The sequence below is a fragment of the Capra hircus genome, chromosome 2 (assembly GCF_001704415.2).
Source record: "Capra hircus breed San Clemente chromosome 2, ASM170441v1, whole genome shotgun sequence".
Lineage (NCBI taxonomy): Eukaryota > Metazoa > Chordata > Mammalia > Artiodactyla > Bovidae > Capra > Capra hircus.
The window spans coordinates 128,518,143-128,544,033 of record NC_030809.1 but is presented as its reverse complement, the minus strand read 5'-3'; the positions used below and the strand labels follow the sequence as shown (position 1 = coordinate 128,544,033).

Sequence of the window (25,891 nt, the reverse complement as noted above, 5' to 3'; positions counted from 1 at the left end):
GTCCTGGCCACCCATGGACCCCTACCCCCACCCCCCCACGCACACAAAACACCACTATGAGACACCTCTGTGTGTCCCCAGAGCTAGGCCTTTTGTTGGTGGATCTGGAAGCAGCCCTTAACCTGGGTCTAGCTCCTTTCAGTTGCCTTCTAGGGGTTCTGCCTGCTCAAGGAATTGGAGGGAAATTAGCCCACCCATGTGCCAGGAGGAAGGCCCTTGGTCCAGCTTAGGCTATTGAAGCAGCCCAGCTCCAGCCCCACTGTGCCCCAATCCAGAGGCACTCCCACCCACTGAGGAAACTGGCAGGAAGAATGCCCATCTGTGTCCCTGAAGCACCTCCATGATTCAATTCTAGTCCCTATCAGCAAATCACAAAGGCAGACAGACAGAGAGGGAAAGGGACAAACGGAACAAATAAACCACAAACAAATCAGAAAGGAACAAAATGGTGGCAGTGAGTCCAGACATATAAATCATCACTTTGACATTCCAACCAAGCAGTACAGAATGGATTTAAAAGGGATTTAAAAAAATAATAATAATCCAATATCACGTTACCTAAAAAAGATTCACCTAGCTTTAAGGACACACATAAGATGAAAGTGAAGGGATAGGAAAACATATTCCATGGAAATGGTAACCAAAAGAGATTCATGCTGGCTACCCTTACATTATTTTTTTAATATAAATTTATTTATTTAAAGTGGAGGTTAATTACTTTACAATATTGTATTGGTTTTGCCATACATCAACATGTATCTGCCACAGGTATAAACGTGTTCCCCATCCTGAACCCCCCTCCCTTTTCCCTCCCCATACCATCCCTCTGGGTCATCTCATTATACCAGCCCCAAGCATCCAGTATCACGCATTGAACCTGGACAGAAGACTCATTTCATATATGATATTATACATGTTTCAATGCCATTCTCCCAAATCATCCAACACTCTCCCTCTCCCACAGAGTCCAAAAGACTGTTCTATACATCTGTGTCTCTTTTGCTGTCTCGCATACAGGGTTATCATTACCATCTTTCTAAATTCCATATATATGCATTAGTATACTGTATTGGTGTTTTTTTCCCCTTACATTAGATAAACAAGATATCTCTCTCATTCAATGTAATATTATTCACAAAGGTGAAGATATAGAAACAACTTCAGTGTACAGATGGGTGGATAAGAAAAATGTGGTATATGTCTATGATGGAATATTACTCAGCCATTAAAAAAACCAAACAAACAAGAAAACCTTGCCCTTTGTGACAATATGAAGGAACCTGGGGAATATTATGCTGAGAGAAATAAGCCTGACATAGAAAAATAAATACTGCATGATCTCACTTAATGTGGAATCTAAAAAAAATAAAACTCATAGAAACAGAGAGAATAAAGGTGGTTGTCATAAGCTGGGGCATCATGGAAATGGAGAAATGCTGGTCAAGTATATCAACTTTCAGTTATAAGATGAATAAGTTATGAGAATCTAATGTACAGCAGGGTAACTACAGTTAATAATACTGTATTGAAAAGTTGAAATTTGCTTAGAGAGTAAATCTTGTTTGTTCTCACCATTAAAAGAAACCAATTACTATGTGAAATGATAAATGTGATAATTAGTTTGACTGTGATGATCACCTTATAATATATACATATATTAAATCAAGTTGTTCATATTAAACATATGCATTTTTTGGTCAATTTACCTCAATAAGGATGGAGAGGAAAAGATCAATTATCATTCTACTATATAGATACACTATAGTTTATTTAACCAAAAATCATTTAATTATTATTATTATTTTTTTTTTGGTTCAAGATAAAGGATGTTATTCCATCCTAAAAGAGACCAGTTCTGGGTGTTCCTTGGAAGGACTGATGCTGAGGCTGAAACTCCAATACTTTAGCCACCTCATGCGAAGAGTTGACTCATTGGAAAAGACTGATGCTGGGAGGGATTGGGGGCGGGAGGAGAAGGGGACGACAGAGGATCAGATGGCTGGATGGCATCACTGACTCGATGCACATGAGTCTGAGTGAACTCCAGGAGTTGGTGATGAATAGGGAGGCCTGGCATGAACAGATTCATGGGGTTGCAAAGAGTTGGAAATGACTGAGGGACTGAACTGAAAGGATGTTATAAAGACATTCTTGTATGTATGTCTGCCTGCTTAAGAATTTTTCTAGGATAGTTTTTTTTCCCCCTCTAACTTTAATTTAATGGTTCTAATTTGCTAGCTGACAGGAACTTGGAGAACCAAGCTGATTAGAATGCCCTATGAAATGATAAATGTGCTTTAAGTGAGGGGATGAAGATTTCATCATTAGTAAAATTCATGAGTTTTAGACTCCAATCTTCATGAAATCTATGAGAGAATAGTTATCATTCAGAAAAGAGTATAATTTAAAGCTGATAATTTAACTGTAGTGCTAATTTCAGGAAATAATTTAGTGTTTCTTTAAAAAAAAGCATTCCCTCCAAACTTTTAAGTACACTTGATTTCTGAAAATTTATGGAATATATACTATTTGTATAAATGGAGGGATTTTGTGCTAGATTCATTTTTTATCTTAAGTAACAGGACTTACTAAAATGACATTAAAGACACATAGCAATAATATATGATTTTAAGCATTGTACAAAGTTAGCATGGCTGAACTCACATTTATTTTGGTCTGATAACGTGACTCAATGAGTTTTATCTATTTACCTTTATTGAGACTATTGTCCATGCAACTTTATTTTGTGCTTTTTCCATATCTTACTATATACTTTTTGTTTCCTCTTCCTGTCCCATCCCATGGTTAAATGAATTATTGTTCTCAATTCTTCACTCTTTTGTTATGTCATTATATACAATGGAGAGTTCCAAAGAATAGCAAGGAGAGATAGGAAAGCCTTCCTCTGTGATCAATGCAAAGAAATAGAGGAAAACAACAGAATGGGAAAGACTAGAAATCTCTTCAAGAAAATTAGAGATACCAAGGAAATATTTCATGCAAAGCTGGGCTCGATAAAGGACGGAAATGGTATGGACCTAACAGAAGCAGAAGATATTAAGAAGAGGTGGCAAGAATACACACAAGAATTGTACAAAAAAGATCTTCAAGACCAAGATAATCACGATGGTGTGATCACTCACCTAGAGCCAGATGTCCTGGAATGTGAAGTCAAGTGGGCCTTAGAAGGCATCACTATGAACAAACCTAGTGGAGGTGATGGCATTCCAGTTGAGCTATTTCAAATCCTGAAAGATGATGCTGCGAAAGTGCTGCACTCAACATGCAAGCAAATTTGGAAAAGTCAGCAGTGGCCACAGGACTGGAAAAGGTCAGTTTTCATTCCAATCCCAAAGAAAGGCAATGCCAAAGAATGCTCAAACTACCGCACAATTGCACTCATCTCACACACTAGTAAAGTAATGCTCAAAATTCTCCAAGCCAGGCTTCAGCAATATGTGAACCGTGAACTCCCTGATGTTCAAGCTGGTTTTAGAAAAGGCAGAGAAACCAGAGATCACATTGCCAACACCCGCTGGATCATGGAAAAAGCAAGAGAGTTCCAGAAAAAACATCTACTTCTGCTTTATTGACTATGCCAAAGCCTCTGACTGTGTGGATCGCAATAAACTGTGGAAAATTCTGAAAGAGCTGGGAATACCAGCCACCTGACCTGCCTCTTGAGAAGCCTATATGCAGGTCAGGAAGCAACAGTTAGAACTGGACATGGAACAACAGACGGGTTCGAAATAGGAAAAGGAGTATGACAAGGCGGTATATTGTCACCCTGCTTATTTAACTTATATGCAGAGTACATTATGAGGAACGCTGGACTGGAAGAAACACAAGCTGGAATCAAGATTGCCGGGAGAAATATCAGTAACCTCAGATATACAGATGACACCACCCTTATGGCAGAAAGTGAAGAAGAACTAAAAACCTCTTGATGAAAGTGAAAGGGAAGAGTGAAAAAGTTGGCTTAAAGCTCAACATACAGAAAATGAAGATCATGGGATCTGGTCCCATCACTTCATGGCAGATAGATGGGGAAACATTAGAAACAGTGTCAGACTTTATTTTTTTGGGCTCCAAAATCACTTCAGATGGTGACTGGAGCCATGAAATTAAAAGACGCTTACTCCTTGGAAGAAAAGTTATGACCAACCTAGATAGTATATTGAAAAGCAGACAGTACTTTGCCAACACGGTCCGTCTAGTCAAGGCTCTGGTTTTTCCTGTAGTCATGTAGGGATGTGAGAGTTGGACTGTGAAGAAGGCTGAGCGCTGAAGAATTGATGCTTTTGAACTGTGGTGTTGGAGAAGACTCTTGAGAGTCCCTTGGACTGCAAGGAGATCCAACCAGTCCATTCTGAAGGAGATCAGCCCTGGGATTTCTTCGGAAGGAGAGATGCTAAAGCTGAAACTCCAGTACTTTGGCCACCTCATGCGAAGAGGTGACTCATTGGAAAAGACTCTGATGCTGGGAGGGATTGGGGGCAGGAGGAAAAGGGGACAACCCAGGATGAGATGGCTGGATGGCATCACGGACTCGATGGACGTGAGTCTGAGTAAACTCCAGGAGTTGGTGATGGACAGAGAGGCATGGCGTGCTGCGATACATGGGGTTGCAAAGAGTGGAACACGACTGAGCGACTGAACTGAACTGAATACACAGCCCTTGACATACCCTGAAAGAGGCTGGCTTTAGGGCTTGGGTATGTGACTCAAATTAGCCAATGAAATGTTGGAAGATGAAATTCAAGAAGCGACCTGAAATGAAATGTTCTTGCACAATTATTATTTTCTTAACTCTGATTTGTCCTGGACAAGATTTTATAATTCTAGGCTGAGTTTCCTGTACTATGCTCAGTTCAGTTCAGCCGCTCAGTAGTGTCTGACTCTTTGCAGTCCCCATGGACTGCAGCATGCCAGACTTCCTTGTCCATCACCAACTTCCAGAGTTTACTCACACTCTGTCCATTGAGTCAGTGATGCCGTCCAACCATTTCATCCTCTGTTGCCCCTTCTCCTCCCGCCTTCAATCTTTCCTAGCATCAGGGTCTTTTCCAACTAGACAGTTCTTCGCATCAGGTGGCCAAAGTATTGGAGTTTCAGCTTCAGCATCACTCCTTCAGTGAATATTTAGGACTTATTTCCTTTAAGATAGACTGGTTGGATCTCCTTGCTGACCAAGGCCTCTCAAGAGTCTTCTCCAACACCACAGTTCAAAGGCATCCATTCTTCAGTGCTCAGCTTTCTTTATAGTCCAACTCTCACATCCATATATGACTACTGGAAAAACAATAGCTTTGACTAGACAGACATTTGTTGGCAAAGTAATGTCTATGCTTTTTAATATGTTTTATCAGTTGGTCATAGCTTTACTTCCAAGGAGTAAGCGTCTTTTAATTTCATAGCTGCAGTGAACATCTGCAGTTATTTTGGAGTCCCCCCAAAATAAAGTCTGTCACTGTTTCCACTGTTTCCCCATCTATTTGCCATGAAGTGATGGAACCAGATGCTATGATCTTAGTTTTCTGAATGTTGAGCTTTAAGTCAACTTTTTCACTCTCCTCTTTCACTTTCATCAAGAAGCTCTTTAGTTCTTTTCACTTTATGCCATAAGGGTGGTGTCATCTGCATATCTGAGGTTATTGATATTTCTCCCAGCAATCTTGATTTCAGCTTGTGCTTCATCCAGTCCATCATTTCTCATGATGTAGTCTGCATATAAGTTAAATAAGCAGGGTGACAATATATAGCCTTGAAATACTTGTTTCCCGATTTGGAACCAGTCTGTTGTTCCATGTCCAGTTCTAACTGTTGCTTCTTGACCTGTATACAGATTTCTCACACTTGTAGTGTATATTAGAATTCCCTTCCCTGCATTTTTAAGCCTGGAATTTATTACTTAATGATGACTTTTCTCCTACCCAAGACCCTGTACAGACAAGTGTGCAGAATTACTTATCTGGATCAGTGAATAGGTTTTGTTTTGTTTTTTAAACTCATTTTCATAGTGGGATCAATTCTCAAGCTTTATGTATGCAGCTGGATGTCAGCTCCCTTGTTTTAAGCAAGTCTAAGCCCATATCTCTGGGCTTTCCAGGTGGCGCTGGTGGTAAAGAATGCTCCCGCCAATGCAAGAGACATAAGGGAGGGAAGTTCTAGCCCTGGAGTTGGGAAGAGCCCCCTGAAGGAGAGCATGGTAACCTACTCCAGAGAGAATTCATTGCCTAGATAATCCATGGACAGAGAAGCTGGCGGACTGTAGTCCATAGGATCGCAAAGAGTTGGACAGAATTGAAGGAATTTAGCACACATGCACACAAGCCCATATTTCTACCCCAGCATGAATTTCCCCTTTCTTTCTTCAGAATTTGTTTGTGTGCTCAAATACTTTTTGGATATCTACTGTGAAATGAAATATTTTCTACTTTATGCTCTACCAGTAAACAATCATTTTCTATATGCAAATTTCTAAACACAGGTGAAACAAAGTCAGCTATTTGGAAGCCATCAGCTACTTCCTCTCAAAGAAGCACTGAGGAGCAGGGGGAATCTGAGAGGCCACCATCTACCACATTTGCCATCTCTTTCAGTAAACAAGGAATTGGTATCTGAACAATAAAGCAAGCAGTAGCTAGTTATCTGGGCTAGATGCCCCAGATAGCTATATGCATATGAAGGAAGTGATTTCAGCCAGCCTAGACACTTGCATCTTCTTATCCATGTTGTTGTTGAGTCGATCAATCCTGTCTGACTTTTTGTGACCCCATGGACTGCAGCATGTAAGACTTCTCTGTCCTTTACTGTCTCCCAGAAGTTGTTCAAACTCATGCCAGTTGAGTTGATTATGCCTTCCAACCATCTCATCCTCTGTTGTCCCCTTCTACCCTCAATCTTTCCCAGCATCAGGGCTGTTCCAATGAGTCAGCTCTTCACATCAGGTGGCCAAAGTACTGGAGTTTCAGCTTCAGCATCAGTCTTTCCAATGAATATTCACAGTTGATTTCCTTTAGGATTGACTGGCTGATCTTGCAGTCCAAGGGACTCTCAAAGAGTCGTTTACAACACCACGGTTTGAAAACATCAATTCTTTGGCACTCAGCCTTCTTTATGGTCCAACTCTAACTTCCATACATGACAACTGGAAAAATCATAGCTTTGACTATAGGGATCTTTGTTGGCAAAGTGATGTCTCTGTTTTTAGTACGTTGTCTAGGTTTGTCACAGCTTTTTCTTCCAAGGAGCAAACATCTCAATTAGAAGATCATTAAATCTCTTCATGTGAGAGATTTGGTGTTCTCTTAATTAACAGTAATCTTTTAATATACAGATTACCTGCCCCTTGCTGCAAACTTGTATATAGCCTGGCTCCTCCCTTCCCTCCTAGGAGTCAGCTCTCTCAGGGTCACCTGAGATACTGAATCCCAGGCTGGAGTCCTAACATTCCCACCAAATATAACACAACTCTCAACTTTTAGGTTGTGGATACTTCTCTGTGAAATAGAGGGAGGAGTCAGTCAACATTAGTTTAGCTTGATATTTACCCAAAGTCACTCAAATAACCTTTACCTTATTAGCTTATTTGAACATAGTATAAGCAAATAAAAGTCATGGAAAGTAACAGCAGAAAGTTAGGAAGAATAACAATATCATCACAATTCATTCTCACATTTGGAAGGCACCTGACAAATAACCACTGAGCATAGCTGAGTAGTGTCACCTGTTCATTAGACAATTATTTATTAAGACCCTATAATAATTTGGGGATTCCCAGGTGATTCGATGGTAAAGAATCTGCCTGCAATGTAGGAGATTCCAGTTCAATCCCTGGGTCAAGAAGATCCCCTAGAGGAGGAAATGGCAATCCCCTCCAGTATTTTTTCCAGGAAAATCCCATGGACAGAGGAGCCTGACAGGCTACAGTCCATGGGGTCACAAGGAGTAGGACATGACAGAGCACACAGCACACATCATACTTTGTACTCAAATCAAAGAGAGTAGCTTTCAGGAGATGACAGTCCACCAAGAAAGGTGGCTCAGTTGGTAAAGAATCCACCTGCAATGCAGCAGACTGCCTACAATACAGGAGACCTGGGTTTGATCCCTGGGTCAGGAAGTTCCCCTGGAGAAGGAAATGGTAACCCAATCCAGTATTCTTGCTTGTAAAATCCCATGACAGAGGAGCCTGGCAGGCTACAGTCCATAGAGTCGCCAAGAGTCAGACATGACTGAGCAAGTAAACCACCATCACAAATAACAGAGAATAAAGCTATCAAAAGAGACAAGTACCTAAAGCAATACAAGCGAAGATCATTCCAGCTGAGAGGAAGTGATATTAGGATGTAATAAATGATGTATATTTGGTTTTCATTCTGTAACCGGGCACAGAGCTCCTGAAGCCTTTGGTATTTCCTGAATGCTAGGGATGAGAGGAGTGCCTTTTGTTATTTGTAATAAGCTCCTCTCTACCAAACCAGAGTTTATGTCAATAAGATGACTGGAGGAGAATGGGGCTCCTTGTCAGAGGATTAGATTAAAGGGTTGAAACTTTCAGCCCTACCCCCACCTCTGGGAAAGGGGCAAAGGCTACAGATTGAGTTCAACGAGCGACCAATGATCTAATCAGCTGTGCCTACATGGCAGAATCTCAGAAAAACCCTCAACAAAGGGGTGTGAAGAGCTTCTGGGTTGGTTGGCAAAATGCATCCATGAGCCTGGAAACTCCAGAGATAGAAGTTCCTGTGTGCAGAACCCTGTGGACCTCACCATGTGCATCCCTTCATCTGACTACTCACTTGTGTCCCTTAAAATATCAGTCGTAATAAACTGATAATAGTAAGCAGACTGCTCTCAAGGGTTCTATGAGCAAATTATTTAATCTGAAGAGGGGTTTGTGGAAATCTCCCAATTTATAACAATCTGGGATACGTGATCAGCTTCTGCAGCTGGGGCAGTCTTGTGGGACTGTCCCAATAGCCTGTAAGATCTGTGATAAAAATATGTAGACACTGACAGAATTTACGTAAATTGGAGGACATCTAGGTTGTGTCCACCAAGAATTGGAGAATAGATTGGTATGGAAACACTTATACTCATCATTTGTCAGATGTGTTTTGAGTAGAAGAAACAGTATTTTTCCTTTTAAAAGTACAATGAAAATAGGCTTTAAAGAAATCACCCCTTCTTTCTCCCTCTTTCCCTGCTGTCCTTCATTTTTTTTTTCTTCTTCCTTTTCACAAATATTTACTGAGCATCTTCTCAATTTCCAGGCATGAATCTGAATGCTGAGAAAATTAGTTGAAGAAGACAAACTACCTGCTCTTCTGATATTCTCAGGCAGGTTGTTCAGTCATTCAGTTGTGTCTGACTCTTTGCAATCCCATGAACTGCAGCATGCCAGGCTTCCCTGAGCCTTACTATCTCCCAGAGTTTACTCAAACTCATGCCCATTGAGTCGGTGATGCCATCCAACCATCTCATCTTCTATTGTCCCCTTCTTCTCCCACCTTAAATCTTTCCTAGCATCAGGGTCTTTTCCAATGATTCAGCTCTTCGCATCAGGTAGCCAAATTATTGGAGCATCAGGTTCTTGAAAGGAATAGTCACAGCTGATTTCCTTTAAGATGGACTGGTTTGAACTCCTTGCAGTTCAAATAACTCTCGAAAATCTTTTCCAGCACCACAGTTCGAAAACAATTCTTTGGCGCTCAGCTTTCTTTACAGTCCAACTCTCCATACATGACTACTGGAAAAGCCATAGCTTTGACTATGTGGACTTTTGTCGACAAAAGTCTCTGATATTTAATATGCTGTCTAGGTTGATGATAGTTTTTCTTCCAAGGAGCAAGTGTCTTTTATTTCATGGTTGCAAACACAATCTGCAGTGATTTTGGAGCCCAAGAAAATCAAGTCTGTCACTGTTTCTATTGTTTCCCCATCTATTTGCCATGAATTAATGGGACTGGATGCCATGTTCTTAGTTTTTTGACCATTGAGTTTTAAGCCAGCTTTTTCACTCTCTTCTTTCACTTTGATCAAGAGGCTCTTTAGTTATTCCTTGCTTTCTGCCATAGGGTAGTGTCATCTGCATATCTGAAGTTATTCATATTTCTCCCAGCAACCTTGATTTCCGCTTCTGCTTCATCCAGCCTGGCATTTCTCACGATGCGCTCATCTTCTAAGTTGCATAAGCAGGGTGACAATATACAACCTTGATGTACTCCGTTCCCAATTGGGAACCAGTCTGTTGCTCTATGTCCGGTTCTAACTGTTGCTTCTTGACCTGCATACAGATTTCTCAGGAGGCAAGTAAGGTGGTCTGGTATCCCCATCTCCTTAAGAATTTTCCAGTTTGTTGTGATCCACACAGTCAGAGGCTTTGGCATAGTCAATAAAGCAGAAGTAGATGTTCTTCTGGAACTCTCTTGCTTTCTCTATGATCCAACGGATGTTAGCAATTTGATCTTTGGTTCCTTTGCCTTTTCTAAATCCAGCTTGAACATCTGGAGATTCTCGGTTAATCTAATGTTGAAGCCTCACCTGGAGAATTTTGAGCATTACTTTGCTAGTGTGTGAGATGAATCCTTATCCAGCCGAGGGCATAAAGAATGAAAACCCCAGGTTGGTACATGCTCAACATGCTACTGAAAAAGGGCGGAGGAATAGCTCCAGATGGAATGAAGAAGCTGAGCCCAAGTGAAACAACACCCAATTGTGCATGTGTATGGTGGAGAAGTAAAGTCCAACATTGTAAATAAGAATATTGCACAGGAACCTGGAATATTAGGTCCATGAATCAAGGTAAATTGGAAGTGGTCAAAAGGAGATAGCAAGAGCGAATGACATTGACATTTTAGGAATTAGTGAACTAAAATGGATGGGAATGGGCAAATTTTATTCAGCTGACATTTTATCTACTACTGTGGACAAGAATCCCTTAGAAGAATTGGAGCAAACCTGATAGTCAATGACAGACTCCGAAATGCAGTACCAGATGCAATCTCAAAAGCAACAGAACAATCTCAGTTCATCTCCAAGGCAAACTATTCAGTATCACAGTAATCTAAGTCTATGCCCCAACAACAAATGCCAAAGAAGCTGAAGTTGAATGGTTCTATGAAGATCTACAAGATCTTCTAGAACTAACACCAAAAAAGGATGTCCTTTTCATAATAGGGGACTGGAATGCAAAAGTAGGAAGTCAAGATATACCTGGAGTAACAGGCAAGTTTGGCCTTGGAGTACAAAATGAAGCAGGGAAGTTTTGCCAAGAGAATGCACTAGTCATGGCAAACACCCTCTTCCAACAACACAAGAGATAACTTTTGGGCAGGGGGCAGTAATAAAAAAGAGAATTTTCGGCACTGAAAAGTACTATTAAAAATAAGGTAAAAGGTTAAAAATTAATATGATGGGGCATAATTTTAGATTGCAGATTTAGAAAAAGAAGATAAAATGGCTTTGAGTAGAAACGTAAGTGAAGTGAGCTAGCAAGTCAAGGAACTTCTAGACAAAAGCAAGAGGAAAAAGCAAGTCCGGCATTTTGAAAAATAGCAAGGAAGCCAGTATGCAGAGGTTGAGGGTAAGAAGGAAAGTGGTAAGGACAGAGGTCAGCAGGCCAGATGCTGCAGGGCTTCGTAAACATGGTAAGTAGTATGGATTCTGTTCTAAGTATATTAGGAATGCACTGGAAAGATTTAGCAAAATAGTTGATAAGACTTGACTTTTTATTTAAAAGTTATCATTCTGACAATAAATGGAAACTAGACTGTTGAGGTGAGGGAACGTGGTACAAGAGTGGAAGCAGGGAGGCTAAGTAGGGGCTGCGAGAAATGACAGAGAAAAGAGCCTGTTGTAAGGAGTCAGGCACACAGAAGTAAAAATTGGTCAAATTGTGCATGTATTTTGAGGATAGAACCATAAATTCTTACTAACAGATGGACTGCTGGGTATAGTAGATTTCAGAGAAAGTGAGATTATCAGTGATCTTGAAGGGAAAAAACAAGTGAGGAGCAAATCTAGGGATAAATTGTGAGTCAAAGTTTCTCTTTTGACACTTTCTAAGCAATTACATTTTACAGTCCTGTGATAATATTACTACTAACTTGGAAAAACTCTTAAAAAATAATCTTAAAGCAAATACCCTGCTTCTGTTCCTTTCTTCATGCCTGAGGCTAGCTCCAATTAGAACAAAGGAAGAGGCTGGGTGGCAGTGCAGCTCATGTCCCACTTTTCTTTTTTCTAACCACAAAAACCAGCAAGTGCAACATCTTAAATATGCAAGATGCTTATTCTTCATGTTGGTTTGATCCCTTCCTGACAGCATTATGAAGAACTATATGGTACAACCATCGTAATATTTAGAAATATTCAAGTCAGTGTTAAAGTAACAAAGCTTATGCAATTGATTGGACTATCTGGCAGATTTAGCTATATTTGTGTTAATAAGATCTAATTTATATGTGACCTAAAAAATCCTTCTATATTATTCAGTGTTTAAATTGTTGAGATTTTCATTCTTAGTTTTTACATTTATCAATTGACAGAGCAAATTCTTAACACATGTCTTAGCGTCCAGCATCAATTTGCAAACCTACTGTTTTAGTTAAAATAATTTTATTTTCTTGAAATAATAAAATATTTTTATTTAAGGTAGATTAAACATAATGGTTATAAAATTTAAAAAATCTTCCAAAATACCCATATAAATTGATGTTTTATTTTAAATCCTTCACTCGCTGGGGCAAAAAACACAACAAAAAGCATTTCTTAACAGCTAGAAAGTATATTTGCTTCACAGGTAATGTGCAGGCACCATGCTGTGTGCATCTGGAGAATTAATATCTGTTTCCAGATAATAAGATTCAAGAAACTAGCAGATAACCTTTGATCTCAAAACTGCTAAACATCCTTTTAAAGAGTTAACTGTTTTTTAATTCTTCTTTGTCTCTTATGCTGATGTAACTTACAACTCCAAGAACTTTAATTGCCAAGCAAATATTGAAGTCGAAGTGAAAAAGAAATGCTATTTCACCTCTAAATAGAACAAACAGATGATACCAAAGTATAATCAATTCTAACTTCAACTTGATATGTGCAACTGCCAATTAGATCATGTGGGCTCTGAATTTTAAAGAGGTCTGAAGAACAGTTTCAAAAAGAATCAGTAAATTTAGCTCTTAATGCTCTTCTTTCTTCGGGTACAAAATGTAGCCTAAAAAGCATATTTCCTCCATTTCTAGAAAAGATTCTGAGACATTGCTTTGTTTTTGTACTATCAGTTAACAGATATTAATATTGTTGCTCAGTCGTACAGTTGTGTCTTCATCGCCCTAATGCATAATATGAAAAATTTCATTCAGTGGTGGTTTTCATATATTAAAAACAAAGATATATTAGAAATGTCATTCAAGCAGAACTGCTATAGAAAATTTGCTAAAAGAAGGCAAGTCTATGATGAATAATGCTGTGATTCAGGTAAGTAATCACTTGTTATTTTTATTGCAGAACAGTCAAATTTTATTGTGTTCTTACCTATATGCCAAGAGCTAAGCCTTCCCTGGTGGCTCAGGTAAAAAAGAATCTGCCTGCTGTGCAGGAGACCGAGGTTCGATCCCTGGGTTGGGAAGATCCCCTGGAGAAGGGAATGGCAACCCACTCCTGTATTCCTGCATGGAGAATTCCATGGTCAGAGGAGCCTTGTAAGCTATAGTCCATGGGGTTACTGAGATTTGGGGATGTTCCCGGTGGTCCAGTGGCTAAGGCTCCATGTTCCCAATGCAGGGGGCCTGGGTTTGGCCCCTGGTTTGGAAACTAAATCCCACATGCTATAATTAAGAGTTCACATAGTGCAACTAAAGATCCCACATGCCACAACTAATACCCGATGCAGCCAAATAAATAAATAAAAACAAATATTTTTAAAAAGACTTTTTAGAAGAGTTTCTGGATGTGGGTTAGCAGTCCTGGCTTAGCTCTGTCCACAGATCTATCTGCCCTTCTCATACCTCATATTGGGCTTCCCTGGCTTAAATAGTAAATAATCTGCCTGCAATACAGGATACCTGGGTTCAATCCCTGGGTTGATCCCCTGGAGAAGAGAATGGCAACCCCCTTCAGTATTCTTGCCTGGAGAATCCCATGGACAGAAGAGTCTGGCAGGTTACAGTCCATGGGGTCACAAAGAGTCAGACACGACGGAGCAACTAAGACTTCCATGCTTCACAAGGATATACAGCTAGAGATAGAAGTATATAGCTTTTCTTGAAGTACTTTCTGATCAAAGAAAGTATTCTTTAAAATGTTTTCTTTATGAAGACACTATTTGTAGAGAACGCTTGAGCATGTGCCCCAACACATGTGCAAATTAATATATGTACATATATTATACTATATTTAATCTAAAAATTAAATGTACATACTACTTTCTTAATATTAGGATATCTTGAAATATACCTAAACACATATGGCAAAAAGCATGAGATAAAAATTGATTTTGAATAAAAATTTTAACATTTCTTTTTTTTTTTTTTCTCTTTGAATTCCCCATAGGAATTCATGTATTCCACTTTAGAAACCACTGGTCAAAGAAAAAAGACAGTAAAATGTATACTACGAAAAGAGGCATGAAAATGTTTTTATGATGGGTGCTTGGGAGGAGAGAATCTAAATTTGTGACAAGGGTAATCCCAAAATAAAATGAGGAGGGCCTAGGGACTTACACTTTGATAAAGTAGGAAGATCATACCTATGATGCTATGGTGTCTTTTCTTACTATATTATCTCACATTTAATATTGTTAGCATAAAAATTTAATTACAGAATTTGTGGAAAAGGTGATGATGATGGATAGGATGTGAATTCCTCCATTAAAATAAAAAGCACAATTAATAGAGCAAAATTAAATATCCAGAAACAAAGTCTACAACAAAATTAGGTGACAAAACGTGATGGACAGAAATTTAAGATAACCTGAAGATTCTTACCTGCTAGTGTACATACCCTTTAAATATTTCCCATCGAATGTGGATAGGATCTGAGAGAATAATGGGGTATCATTCTTGGGATGACATTAGGTGATTGGAGTAAAAGTGGAGATACAGTGAAGGTCTCTAAGCAGTTGACTTTATAAGTTAATAAAAAAAAAGAAATTATCCTGGGTAGACCTAACTTAATCAAGTGAGAGCCCTTAAAAGATATACTGGGCTCTATGTGAAGAGAGACTCTCCTGATAGGAGAACCAAAGAGCCTACTGTGAATTGCTCATGAAGAGAGAGCAGCCTTCCCCCCAGATTCGATATTTTAAGAACAGATATAGACTCTTTTTAACCGGCTTTGCCATGAAATGCACACTGAAAGAAAATGAATTCTGACAAAAACCCATGTAGTCTTGGAAGCTGATTCTTCTCTAGTTGAGTCTGCTGATGAGAAAACAGTCCAGCCCACACCTTAGTATCAGTCTTGTGATACCCTGAGCAGAGGACCCAGCAAGGGGGGTCTATGGGACTTTGAACACACGAAAACTGTTGGGAAATAAATGATGATAGCTATAAGCAAGGAGGTGTTTTAGATGGCACAACATCTGTTACAAGGTATAGAAAACGAATACATGTGCTGTCTCCAGTAATCTCATAATTCAACTAAATGAGGATAAACAACTGACAGCCAGAGACACTTGTAGTATCAGCACCTGTGAGGAGAAAATAAAGGAACTAGAAAGTCTTTTGACACACCAGAATAGCCAAGAGGTTCTCAGTGACAGCTGGTGTAATTGAGAGGGCATTTTCTCTTGCAGCTCTCTGGGGTGGGCAAGACTTTTGGGTGAAGGTTCAAAATGGTCAGAGCAATCTAAGTGCCATGAATTCCCAAAAGCTACACATTAAAGCTTCCCATTAATGATAACTTGGGGAAAGAGAAACAAACTAAGATAAACTGGAATAGAAGTGACTGAAGAAAAAGTCTAGAAAAACTTAACGGAGAAGACAAGGCCAGAATTTGAAAGTAAGAAGTTGTACCACAGAACAGAAAATTTTAGCACTGTGAAGCTAGAAAAGATATTGTAAGCCACTACCTTTGTTTCAGCAAACCTATTCTCATGCCAAAAATATTAAAATACAAAAAGATTATATTAGAATCTCATAAGACTGTAATAAGATATAAAAGAAAAATGAGAAGGGAATAATATTATAAGCAATGAAAGGGAGCTAAAAGATTTGGCAACAAATCAAAATAAACCTCTAGCATGATTTTTCAAAATAAGCCAAAATAACTTTAAAAGATAATAGAAGACATGAAAAAAATGACAGAGTAAACATTAGAAAAACTCAAAAATTAAGTGGCAAATCTCAGAAAATTCAGAAATAAATGAGATAAGTAATTTTGGAAAGAAAAACTAAACCAGAAGAGTTCAAACACTCTTTATAATGCTATAAAGAACTAAAGGTAAAAATAAGAAGAATTATTTAAGTTAGCAAAAAAGAAATAAAGAAAGAGATACAAAGGATTTGAGAGGAAGTCTCAAAAATTGAATGCAGAAAAAATAATCCAACATATAATGAGTACTCAAAGGAGACAGCCAAGAAATGGGACAGAATAAATACTAAAATACTAAATTTTTTTTCATTAAAGTTTATTAAATGAAAAAAATTAATATGTCATATGAATATTACATTGCATACTTGGGCAAAGTCACCAACATAACCAATAAGACATATTCTAGTCAAATTCCAGTAAAATTTAAAGTTAAAAAAAAAAAAAACTTTGAGAATGTAGGCAAAAACTCCAAGGTACTCATAAAGAAGAAAAATGTCAGATTGAAATCAAGTTTTAACAACAATGCTAATAGCAAAAGACAACTGAAGAAAAGAAAATGGAAACTAATGATTTTGGATAGAGCAAATATCTCTGAAATATTAAGGTACAGACCAAATGCTGTCAGCCTGTGAGAACTAAGGAAACATTCCAATCAGTTCTTCCTGAAGTATCACCTTCAGTCAGGCAAATTAAGAAGAGAAACAATTACATAAGGCAAATTTACATTTACAGCTCACACAACAAAAAGACTTGAGCAGACATTTCTCCAAAGATATACCAATGGCCAACAAGTTCTACACCAAAAGATGTTCAACATCTTTAATCATTAGTGAAACGCAAGTTGAAACCATAATGAGATACCATTTGATACTCACTAGAATCACTAGAACTTTAAAAAATAGATGTCATGTGTCTATGAGCATGAAGATGTCATGCGTCAATGAGCAAGTGTCAATGAGCATGAAGATATCACTGGAGAGAATATAAAATGATGCAATCATTATGGAACAGTTTGGCTGTTCCTAAAAAGTTAAACATAGAATTACCCCATGACCCAGGAATTGACCCTCAAGAATTGAAAACAAGTTCCCAAATACTTGTTTGAAAATGCTTCTGGCAGCACTATCTACAATAATCAAAAGGTGGAAACAACCTAAATACTCAATAATGGATGACTGGCTAAATAGAAATGTAGTATATCATTTAAAGGATTGAAGTACTAGAACATGCTATGACATGAAAGTGAAAATGTCAGTCCCTCAGTCATGTCTAACTCTTTGTGACCCCATGGACTATAGCCTGCCAGGTTCCTCTGTCCATGGAATTCTCCAGGTAAGTATACTAGAGTGGGCAGCCTTCCCTTCTCCTGAGGATCTTCCCAAGCCAGGGATCAAATCCGGGTCTCCTGCAAGTTTTCTGCATTCCAGGCAGATTCTTTACTGTCCGAGCCACCATGGATTCCTCAAAAACGTTACTAAAGTGAAAGAAACCAGACACTAAAAGCCAGATATTATATGATCTTATTTACTTGAAATATATAGAAAGAGTAAATCAAAAAGCAAGTTGGGGGCAGCCAGATGCTGAGGGGAGGTGGGAATGAGATCTGACTCTTATTAGATATGAGGTTTTCTTTTAGGCCAATGGAAATATTTTGGAACTAGAAATGGTGTTCAAAAAACACTGTGAATGCACTAAATTACTACTGAATTGCACACTTTAAAATAGTTATTTTTATTTTGTGAATTTCATCTCAAAAATAAAATTAGAAAATATATATATATACCTACATGTAAAACTAAGATGAAATGATGAAGATAGTATAAAATATAGAGTGTTCAATGTAGAGAAAGGACTATCAAAAATGGATGTAAACATGGAAAATATATGAAAACTAGAATGAACTTGCTGTCTTTTATATATCAACGGCAAAATATAGACTGTTACTTTGAGTCAGATGCTAGAGCTACCAAGGAGAGAAGAGATCTGATACTGCTCATCATAGGAAAACAAGAGATTAAAATAAAAAGAAGGGTTCATAGACTCAAGACTCAATCTACTCTAGGAGCTTATCTGGGACTAGACTGACATGTTTGACTGTGCTGATCTGAGGCCAGTCAGTCCCTTCCTGTGTGTTCTTTGTCAAGGGCAGTGTTGGCAAAATGTTTGATAGCTGGATTGAGACAGAGAAAGAACAAGATGAACCAGAACCTCTTAAGCACCAAAAAGCATAAAAGTGCTGAAAGAATGATGGAGGTATGCCAAAGTGACACAAAGGCCTAAAGGGTCACCAGTGAGACAATTTAAAGAACACTATAAATAACAATAGTAATGGACTATAAGCCACTGAATAAAATAGGAAGTCATGAGTAAACAATGCTATAAATAAATACATACATTACAGAGAAGTTATACTTTATAGCAGAATGCCAACACAGAGGGAATGAATTAAAAAGCCACCATTTGACAACCATCACAGAAATAACTAATTAAGACAAGGGTTCAGTTCAGTTCAGTCACTCAGTCGTGTCCGACTCTTTCCAACCCCATGAATTGCAGCACACCAGGCCTCCCTGTACATCAGCAACTCCCGGAGTTCACTCAGACTCACGTCCATCGAGTCAGTGATGCCATCAGCCATCTCATCCTCTGTCGTCCCCTTCTCCTCCTGCCCTCAATCCCTCCCAGAATCAGAGTCTTTTCCAATGAGTCAGCTCTTTGCATGAGGTGGCCGAAGCACTGGAGTTTCAGCTTCAGCATCATTCCTTCCAAAGAAATCCCAGGGTTGATCTCCTTCAGAATGGACTGGTTGGATCTCCTTGCAGTCCAAGGGACTCTCAAGAGTCTTCTCCAACACCACAGTTCAAAAGCATCAATTCTTCAGCGCTCAGCCTTCTTCACAGTCCAACTCTCACAACCATACATGACCACAGGAAAAACCATAGCCTTGACTAGACAGACCTTAGTCGGCAAACTAATGTCTCTGCTTTTGAATATGCTATCTAGGTTGGTCATAACTTTTCTTCCAAGGATAATCAGTGCTAAAACTAGTAGGTGAAAATTGATGCAGCTCAAGTTATTCACAAGGTTTTGATTCTGAGTCTCTTTTGTATGTAAAGTCAGATAACAATGAATAATGCTATATTCTTTCATCTCCACTGGTATTGAGAACTGGGATTCTTAAAATATCTCTCCCAAATATTGATTACTCATTTGCATAAAACTACTGATTATCAATCTTTTTATAAGAGAAATACAGTAGAAACTATATTAACTAAGTTGAGGAAATGACCAGTATTGGGAAATATTGACACCTTATGGTTCTTGATGCATTGAGAAAAACACCAGACAAACTCAAACTGAGAGATACCCTACAAAGTAGCCGGTATTCTTAATAAAATATCAAAGTCATGAAAGGAAAGGGAAGACTGGTAACTTTCCAAACTGGGAGATTACAGAGACAGCTATATATAATATACAGTACTTAATTGGATCTTGAAGGATACTATTGGGACTATCAGCAAAACATAAATAGAGTTTGTGAGTGAGATGATGGAATTCAATATTAATTTTCTGATTTTGATGGCTATACTGTGGTTATAAAGAAGAATGTCCTTGTTTTTAGGAAAAAGTCACTGAAGTAATATAGGGTAATGGGACAGCATGTCTGCTACATGATCTCAAACAGTTCTGAAAAAAATGTTACATTTATGGGTGTGTTATTATGCTCCATACCATGGATGTATAAATCTATAAATATGCACATGTATGTATGTGTATATACATAGAGAGAGAGAGAGAGGAGAAATAGCAGGAAAGAGAAAGAAAATAAATATATATGCTTAATGCAGTAAAATTTCAATGAATGGAAAGCTAGGAAATCTTTATTAGGCAAAGATTATATGGAGTTCTTCATACTATTCTTAAAACATTTCTGTACAACAGAAACTCCTTATTGAGAAAAGAAAGACTGTATAATAACTCCTGGCCTCACTGATTACCCAAAGTGAAGGGAAGCTGCAACAGACAACGACTGAGCCCTATCTACTTTAAGTATACATTGTTTAATTGATTAAACTTTGAAAAGAGGTAAATTTTTACTAAATTTTAAAGAACAATTTTAAAATGGTAATTTCTTAGAATAGAAAATAAAAGGAAAAATATTATTCTAAATATGTATCTTGTTGGTAGTATAATCACACAAACAAGAGTTATTTCTTGTGACTCTGAAACAGAACAATTTGACCCAATATCTCTAAGGTGATATGCCGTAAGGAACAAAAGGAAGTGCAAACAAAAGAAATTCATTTCAGTGATGATATACGTGAGACAGTCCTGGCACTGTGGTTCTTAGTCTCTTTCGTATATGAAGTTGGACAACCATCAGTTCAGTTCAGTTCAGTCACTCAGTTGTGTACAACTCTTTGTGACCCCATGAACTGCAGCATGCCAGGCCTACCTGTCCATCACCAACTCCTGGAGCCTACTCAAACTCATGTTCATTGAGTCGGTGATGCCATCCAGCCATCTTATCCTCTGTCATCCCCTTCTCCTCCTGCCTTCAATCTTTCCCAGCATCAGAGTCTTTTCAAATGAGTCATCTCTTCACATCAGGTGGCCAAAGTATTGGAATTTCAGCTTCAACATCAGTCCTTCCAATGAACACCCAGGACTGATCTCCTTTAGGATGGACTGGGTGGATCTCCTTGCAGTCCAAGGGACTCTCAAGAGTCTTCTCCAACACCAGAGTTCAAAAGCATCAATTCTTCAGTGCTCAGCTTTCTTTATAGTCCAACTCTCACATCCATACACAATTGCTGGAAAAACCATAGCCTTGACTAGATGGACCTTTGTTGGCAAGGTAATGTCTCTGCATTTTAATATGCTATCTGGGTTGGTCATCATTTTTCTTTGAAGGAGTAACCGTCTTTTAATTTCATGGCTGCAGTCACCATCTGAAGTTATTTTGGAGTTCCCCAAAATAAAGTCTGCCACTGTTTCCACTGTTTCTCCATCTATTTGCCATGAAATGATGGGACCAGATGCCATGATCTTTGTTTTCTCAGTGTTGAGTTTTAAGCCAACTTTTTCACTTTCCTCTTTCACTTTCATCAAGAGGCTCTGTAGTTCTTCTTCTCTTTCTGCCATAAGGGTGGTGTCATCTGCATATCTGAGGTTGTTGATATTTCTCCCAGCAATCTTGATTCCAGCTTGTGCTTCATCAAGCCCAGCGTTTCTCATGATGTACTCTGTACATAAGTTAAATAAGCAGGGTGACAATATACAGCCTTGATGTACTCCTTTTCCTATTTGGAACCAGTCTGTTGTTCCATGTCCAGTTCTAACTGTTGCTTCCTGACCTGCATACACATTTCTCAAGAGGCAGGTCAGGTGGTCTGATATTCCCATCTCTTTCAGAATTTTCCATAGTTTATTGTGATCCACACAGTCAAAGGCTTTGGCATAGACAATAAAGAAGAAACAATAATCAATGTTATATTCTATTATCTTCATTGGTATTGAGAGTTGTAGGTGAAAGAAGATGCACATGTGAAACAGAAATAGTTAACTAAAACTCCACAGTCCTGATATCAAATTAGAACAATTAGTGTAATCTCTAGACATACGCTTATCTTTAAAAGAAGGACTATTGAAAGGTTAGAAACAGCCAAATCTAGTAGTAATGAACAACACTCTGGCACCCAAGTTTTGGTCTTAAAAATAGTGCTTTTCACGAAAGAACCAAAGTTCCTTGAACAAATGGCTGAGTCAATGTCTAAGACGGGAACTGTACAGAGTCTAAGGTTTGAAGGCCCCAATGGAAAAGTCATCATCAATTAGAATAATAACTGAAATGGATGGAAAAATGTCAAATATGTCTACATTCATGAGTTAATAAGAATAAGAAAGGATAATAACTCATCCCTCAACACTGAAAAGAGCTAGAAAAAAAATTCATCATTTCAAGAGCCAGCAAATAAAGGAAAAGAATCAACCATTTATCTCAACTTCCCTATGTAAACTATTTCATTGGTTAACCTAGAACTGGTTTTTCTTTAGAAGTATCCTGCTAGTTAAGTGTAAAAGTAATGACAGAATGGGAACATACATTTTAATCCCTAATAAACTAGTGGAGCCATTGAGTATCAGTGGTTACTTAACATCAAACAAGAGAAACAAGCAAAAGTTATATAACTCCTGATGAAAGAATGCTACACCACCAGGAAATAGATCTGCTGAAAGAAAATCAAACCTGATTGTAATCAAACCTCTATATCCAACTAACTAACGTACAGAAAATTCAGAGAACTGAGGAACATGTTAAACTACTCCACAGGGTTGCCATCTTTAAAATCTAGACAGTGAGAAACTCTCTAGCACAAAGGAATGGTTTCTTCTACATTTATTTGTTACATGGAGGGTAGAAAGAGAGAAAGATGAATGAGAAAATTGATTAAAAAGACATGAATAATGTAAGTTATGGACTTATTAAGGAATATAAGTTATATTTAAAACAAGCAAATTGAAAACACTATGAGACAATTGGCAATTTAAACATGGCTAGCAGTTGATGCTATTAAAGAATTACTATAATTATTTTCACATCCTAATGACACAGTAATTACATTTAAAATAGTTTTAGATATTCACACAGAGATACTCATAGATGAAATTAAAGACTGCTGGAATTTGCATCAAAATAATATTAGGAGAGGGGTAAGGAAAGAGCATACAGATGAACAGAATGTCCATGCATGGAAATTGCTGAAGGTGGGTGAGGGATACATGAGGGTTCATTACATCACTGTGAACTCTGCACATGTATGAAATTATTCTTAATAAACATTTAAAATAATTTATAACTACTATAGTGGATTAAACTAGTAATTTTGATGAAGTATTCTCTATATTACAAAATTTACATACATATAAAAATTCATAAAAATGTTCAGGTTAAAAGAGTTGCAACTTTTTAATTGGCGTGTTTCCTGTGTTCCTAGTCAGTAGTCCTCTTTGTCATCAGTTCAAATAACAATCTCATGTTTTCCATGTGACAAACCAATATGACAGATTTCTAACATAAGGCCAGAGGACGATTCCTCCAACAGTCGCACATTTAAGACACAATTATCTTTTAATATCTATAGTAAATAAAATACCAAAATGTCCTGAAATGAAGCAAAGATACACTTGACTTTTAAGGTTTAGTTTTAGGACTGAAACTCAAGTGCACACACATATGTATACATACACATATTATATACATATAGTGTGTGTATATACCCATATATGCATATATATATACACACAGACACATATATACTTTTAAAAATAGAAACATGATGGAAGTCTGAAAATAAAAAGAAATTTTAAAAGTGCTATTTTCAGCTCACCTTTACCCATCTTAAAATGCTAACTAATCATGAACATTTATATTTCTGCTAATGCTTTTGAAAATGATTTTGATATGTTAAATGTTTCATAAAATACCTTTAACCGACTTTTGAGTTGCTAAAATTATATGGAGTTAAAAAATACTAGTTAGCACAGAAATTTTGTGTTTTCATCATATTTTTAAAATTTAATCCTTTGTCAGGAATTTTTAACAGAATATGCTTTACAAGTGTGTAGTACTATTAAAATGCAGTCAGATCACAGTCATAGAATCTCTATAAAACTATATTGCTTTATTTAAAACTAATGAAAGAGCCTAATGTGTGTAAGCAACATTGTGCAGCAGAAAGAATACTACATTAGGAAAACAAGTTGTAATTCTCACTACCGTTGTCTGTATGGGCAAAGGTAAATCCCATATTTTCTGGAATTTAATTTCTTTTAATAGGGCCATAACATGGGAATAATTGTTTCTACAGACATACTGAACAGTTTTAAAGGAATAAAGATATTTCCTCATCTTGAAAATGGGATACATAACATCAATACTTTACTGTGCTCTTTGAGTGTAGTGCTACAGAAAAGCAGGGATCAATTATAAGCAAATTGAGTTTCTCAAAGACTCACCCTCAGCTGGTAGAACATGACTTTTTCATCCTCAGGAGCAATGAATAAACTGGAAACAGCTAAGGAGAAGAAACCATCCGTGGTTGACTTTTGAAAAGCAGATTACATAGTACTAAAGATTAACCTGAATCTCTACCTGATTTCTGAGCAGCTCATCTTCTAAGCAGTAGTTCTCAGAAAGGAGGTCAAAGAGATGTTTGAGGAGTCCAGGGGTCCGGAAACTGAAGCAGCAGAGAAATAAATAGTGCCTCTATAGGGTCAGTGCCTCTAATTAGCACAGGCCCAGAGAAACTCTACTGCTTTCATGCAGTCACAGTAAGAAAGAGAGTCTTATTACATCCTGTGACCTGTGTGTCCTGGAAAAGGCTCAGGAAGGAAAAAGGTATTTTCAGTAACAGTTAAGAAAATTTCTTTTTAAATAGGCGTGGGGATCTTTTGTGAATCAAAATTCCTGCCTGAGTTCAAAACTGATTAATAATCTTATTAAAATTATTTATTTAATTTGAATGTTTATTTACTTTAAATAGATACACATATATTTAATTAGAAAATACATCAGAGTTTCAAATACAAAGTGAAAAGCAAGTCTAAAATAAGTTTATATTTTTAAATTTCATGTCTGTAAATAACAAATACAACATCAGATTGATTAAGGCTATTTAAGTGTAGGAAATGTTGACGGCATGGCCTGTCATTCAGTTTCAGGAATTAAGTATGAACACACACACACACACACACACACACACACACACACACACACAAATATGTAAATTGTATGTGTGTATGGTGTATGTGTAATACGTATGCATACATGTACATATACACATACATATGTATTTGTACAAAGCTGACAACTGAATTTATTCTTAGAAATTAACCAATTAATATAGACAAATTTATTGTTTTAAAAGGGTATTGATAACTAATTCCTAGTTGAACTAGCACTTTAAATGAAATCTGATGAATTTTTGACTAAAATATTAAAAGGAATTTGGAGAATTTTGAAAGGCATAAATATAGTATTTAAAGAGTATTAATATATGATGGATAAAAAAGTAAACCTAAAGAGAAATGAAAAAGTCAATAAAATAACAGTATGTCCAGTGGTTATTCAGTATTTATCTACAATTGAGAATGATTTTTTTTTTTAATTTTGAATTTTTTGACACATGTATTGAGTCCTGCCCCCAAGACCTCAGGTGTGAGGCTTTGCACCAAGGCCACAGAGGTGGAGCCCAGAATCAAGGTCACCTCTGAAGCCGACTGAGCCCCTTTGTAACTGTTGCCAAAGGCCCCTGATCACCACTAACAACCTTTCTGACTCGCAATTAGGCAAAGATGCCCACTCCAGTAAATAGTCTTGCACCCCAACCAATCACCTAACGCCAACCTTTTAGCAAGAATTTTCTTTGTCTTGAGACTATAAAAAGTGGCTATTAACGCACGAAATCGGTTGACTCTCCTCGGTCTGTCAGGAGGTTGGCCTGTTGCCTTGCAGTACCCACTTTATCTCTCCTCTTTGTTCTTAATAAACTGACTCCCTTCTGAAATG

General features: G+C 37.7%; 1 protein-coding gene across 4 annotated transcripts in view; it reads right to left on the bottom strand.

Annotated features, from left to right (window-relative positions):
* Positions 1-25,891, bottom strand: part of GULP1 (GULP, engulfment adaptor PTB domain containing 1) — a 330,443-nt gene that overhangs the window by 150,275 nt on the left and 154,277 nt on the right. The window contains exon 3 of one of the 4 annotated variants that reach the window (XM_018065482.1): positions 24,340-24,398. The exons of the other annotated variants lie outside the window; for them this stretch is intronic. The gene's annotated coding sequence lies outside the window, so the exon portion shown is untranslated. The remainder of the gene's footprint in view (positions 1-24,339; positions 24,399-25,891) is intronic. 4 annotated transcript variants of the gene reach the window in all.